Source organism: Anarrhichthys ocellatus, unplaced genomic scaffold, assembly GCF_004355925.1.
Source record: "Anarrhichthys ocellatus isolate YVR2014 unplaced genomic scaffold, GSC_Weel_1.0 scaffold2, whole genome shotgun sequence".
Classification (NCBI taxonomy): Eukaryota; Metazoa; Chordata; class Actinopteri; order Perciformes; family Anarhichadidae; genus Anarrhichthys; species Anarrhichthys ocellatus.
The window spans coordinates 14956884-14961622 of NW_022280032.1; positions in this window are offsets into that span (position 1 = coordinate 14956884).

Here is a 4739-nt window from a genome sequence, read left to right on the forward strand (position 1 = left end):
AGGCAGATCGACGGTGTGAGTCCCGTGGCTCGACACCGGAGGGCTGGTAGCTTGACGGCGTGTGTAGTCCGTTAACACCACGGAGGGCAGAGCGGTGGTGAGTAGTCCGTAAACACAAAGGAGGGCACGGGGGATTCCCGGACCGACGGACACCGGAGGCAGGCGCTCGAGGCAGAAGATGCACCGGGGTTGAAGAGGGTGAAAGACAGTACGGCCTGACAACCCCAGACTGCAGGACCAGAGTTTATATAGTGCCAGGGGAAGCGTTAGTGGGACCTGAGTCTGGTGTGTCAGCCTGCAGGAGGTAATCGGCTGGAGTGGCTGCAGCTGTGTGGCCATGGGAGGTGTCTGGTCTGACAGGGATCCTGACACTAAGTGCATATGTGAAAGCGATGTTGATCTTCTGTGAGACAGCGAATAAGAAAATAAGATAAGGCGTGTAAATAATCTCAAAATATGTCCTCGTATAGTTTTTGAGTGTGAATTCCTGATTTATGAATCTAAAAAGGCTGTAATATTATCAGATGTGAAGCTCTTACCATCTGGGTGTCCTGTCACTGACAGTGACTAATATTGATAATAAATATGAACTTGTTTACAGAGCACATACCAATAGACTTGAGTTATACAATCTGTTTCACCTAAGATGTAAAGAGTGTAGAAACAGTTGAATGTCTACTGGGTTTTCTGTGAACCATGACATCACAAGAAGATTACATTCTCTAGTCAAATCCTCTACAGTGGCTAACTTGCTATGTACATATTTAAAGCTGTTTCACATTGTAAATAATTAACAGTCTTAATATTACACACTGTATTTTAGAAATCATCTCAATTCAATGTACATTCATGTACATGTATACATACAATCTATGGAAACCTTAATGTGGTCCTATTCTGAAAGGGACATTCCTGCACATACAAAAATACTACCGAATATCATAATAATACCCTTGAATTATCGGTTCTTGCCTTGAGGGTTAGTTTGTTCTTAAATTTGATCTTTAAGAAAGGTCCTTAGAAAAGTCTATGTCAGATTCATGAAGTTTTCTTAAACCACAGTTCGAGGTAAATTGTTCCTACCCGTGCTCTCATGTTGATGAATACCACTGTCCTCGTAAATTCAAGTCGTGTGCCAGTTGATCCTAACTAGCAGGTGGATGGCCTACCATTGCCCCTACTAGGGCATGAGACACTGGCCTTTTAATATATTGGATCTGCAATCAATGTGTGTATGACTGAGGCATATACTTCTTTTTATGCCGATTACTGCATTAGTTTGTTTTTCTAAGTATTATATAACACATATTAGATGAAAAGATTTGTGTTTAAGGGGCTAATGAATTAAGTTGACCAGCAAATAATAGCAATATATATTACAATCTACAGTACAATGTGCAAATAGACACAGTAACTGTCAGTTTATCATCTTTATTTTTCCTCCCTCCTCTCTGCCGTCTCAGCACTATGTCACTACTGCCCTTTATCTTTGCTCGGACTACAGTTTGAGCAAAAAGAGCACAAGCAGCGGACTACATAAAACAGCTCAAGTACAAGATTCTTTAAAGCCAAAGTTGCAGAAGGGAGATGATGTGCGCACAGCAGCCTCTTGTGGCCAAACATGGAAGTGCACAGTTTGGGAAAGTTGGAAAAGGTCCTGACCGCAGGGCAAACCGCATAGCAATGCATATGTCATGTACCAGTAAAGAGAAGGTTTAAAGCACCCAAGCCCTCTTGGGTATATTAACAAATTGCTTCAGGTGGAGAAGGAAAGTCTGTGTACATGAAACAAATGTTGTTTTTTGGGCTGTATAACACGGACATGTCAAACAGACCCCTCTGTAAAATCTGTGTCAAGACATTTTGCATGGCAGTATTTTGGGATTCAGTGTAAACCAAAAAATTTAGTTTAAAAAAAAAATATATATTTTAAGTTAGATTCAACAGAACCATAATTAGATCACACATACAGCAGCCATTCAAATAGTGTCCCTGTTCTGAAGTAGGCACACACACTGTAGAGTGTCTGGATTTGTAATAGAAATTATGTTATGGAATCAGTGTGTGTGTGTGTGTGTGTGTGTGTGTGTGTGTGTGTGTGTGTGTGGAGGGAGAGAGAGAGAGAAAGAGAGAGAGAGAGAGAGAGAAAGACAGACAGACAGACATAAAGAGAACAAGTGCACAATTACAACACATCAGAAGATGTGATGAAAGTGGAAGTGGAAGCTTTACAATGTCAACAATTTCTGAAAAATTGTAATGCACTGCCACTATCAACATTATTGGCTCTGCACTATTTTTGTGAAAGACAAAGTTAACTTCAAAAACCCTTTGATCTTCACAAATTCATGGCTCTCATTCCAAACCAGCCAGAGAGAAGTGATGTTGAAAGGCCTGGACTAAATTAGTAGCATGTCAAAGAGAAGATAACTTGTCTGGGATCAATCCTTATGTAACATAACCACAAAGTGAAGGAAAAAGAAGCTGATATTGATTCAAACTATGTTATTGCAAGATACTTCAGAGATTTGCCAGAAATAGCACCGTGATCTCAAGTAACTGATAAATCCTCCTGATAACTGAGGATGCGTTTCTGCCTCTGCTAAGTGAGCCCTTACAGAACTGTTACATCATGCATTGCTCATACTGATGTCTAACCTCTGACAACGTGGGAACCTGAAGACAGAACAAGCCGCAGTATGTAGCATCCAGTGTAGTATGACAGTTGAGAGACATTCGCCTGTAGATGCCTGTAGATATAGGCCTATGAGGCCAATATTCTTGAGAGAGTTAATGTGCAAAATTGCCAAATTCCTTATAAGCATGATCACTAAAGATGGGATGCATGTGCATGCAAATGTGACATTTGGTGTAAACTAATTCAAAAGTAGGCTATGTATTGTAAGTGAGTGAGAGTTTTATGGAAGGAGGCATGTTGTTGTTGATCCTCTAGAGGGAGTCAGAGCCTACAAATCATGACATCTCTTTATCAAGGGAGGCATGAGATGCATCTAAAGTAGACTTTGAAGACTTATACGCAGGCCTGATGTGAAAGAGATGATATGTGTTTTTTCCTCCTGCAGGCACTTGTGCCGACCAAGGTGAAGAAGAAGATCCATGTACTGCAGCACATCACTTTCTAGGATTTCACATGAAGTACATCCAATCGTTCCCACTTCCATCTGTTATGGAACATATTGATTTGCCATTGCAAGCGGCAAAGTGGAATCAAGATTCCCACAGCGAGAAACTCAGTGGGAGAGGAATGTAAGTAGGATGCAGCAGTGTGGAACAGGGCACCGCAGCTAATCACTCTGATCTCATTTTCTTATTTGTATTCCCTCAGCCGGGTGACGGCTTGGTGTTAGATCAATTCTCCACTCCTTTCTTTTATCAGCAACGAGCCACTGCCGCTACCCACCGCGTTAAATTATTCAATTGGGCCTGCTTTGTTGTTAATAGCAGTGATTATTCTTGCTTAAACGGCATAATGTATGTGCTGACAGCCAACAGTGATACAAACCTGTCCCGAGGGACACAAATCTATCAGTGGCGAGAGTCTATCTGCTACATTAGAGATTACAGGGACCAGTGAAGCATAGGCTAGCAAAATACACTTAATAGCAAGGCCGATGGAAAAGGCTTGTTCCGCAATTCCACGGATATAAATGATCAGCCTTTATTCTATAGCGGACTTCCAGTGAAAAGAAGCTGATGTCAAATGGCCAGAGTGTTGATTCCACATGATGGAAAAGCCTCTCTTATGTGCAGTGCATCTTCTGATTTTAGGCTTAGAAAGACACAACGTTGTTATTTATGCAGCACAGTTCAGAGAAATGAACAAATTCAAAAGATAAGAATAAAGGGATTATTCCTTATTTAGACACGCTGTGCCAAGAGCACGAAAAGTTCTATAAAACTAGAGAATTTGTTGAATCCGAAACGTTGCATTATTTTTATATTTTTGGCTAACTCAAACAGTCTGTATTGCATGCTGATTTGGACTGCGAGACTGAGAGAGTTGAGTAAGGTTTTCCGTGTTTTACTTGGAGAGGTTGCCTGGAGTTCTTTTCCATGTGGCTCGTTTGTTTACCCATCCCCCACCAGGGTCCTGTCAACACGACCGGCCTCGTGTGTAGGAAGAGGTCAAAATGCCAGAGGGTCATTCTCGTGTCCGAGATTCTGGCCTTTTCCTTCTGTTAACCCTCCGGCACCATTATTACTACTGCCGAGGAGCTGGAAAAAGGAAGTGCAACAGGGAGAAAGAATTCTTGAAATACAATTTTGTCAGGTGCAAGAAAATGATTTCATTTAAGGTGTAATTGCCTGTTTTTAAACCAGTGTACTGTATATCTAATATTAAAAGGATATTTCAGTATCACTGCCTGACCTGCAAAACGGTGAGTTGCTCTCTACTGGCACTTTACATTGTTTTTTTCAACTAATGTCCAGCTTGCATCCAAGCAGCATTTGAGGCTTTGAAGCGTCAGATCCAAACGATAGCACATAAGATCACTGGCGCTACAGTTTCAAGTCAACTGGCATATGTTTACAGTATATGGCAAATACATATTCATACAGCACTGCACAGACCTGATAATGTGAATGTGAATGTGCATTTAGCCATTTAAAATACATACTTTATTCTTACCACGAGCTTTATACAGAGCAACATGTCCTCAAGTCAATTTTCGCCAAGTAGTTAAAAACACTGCACGGTATCTGAGCATGGTGCAAAA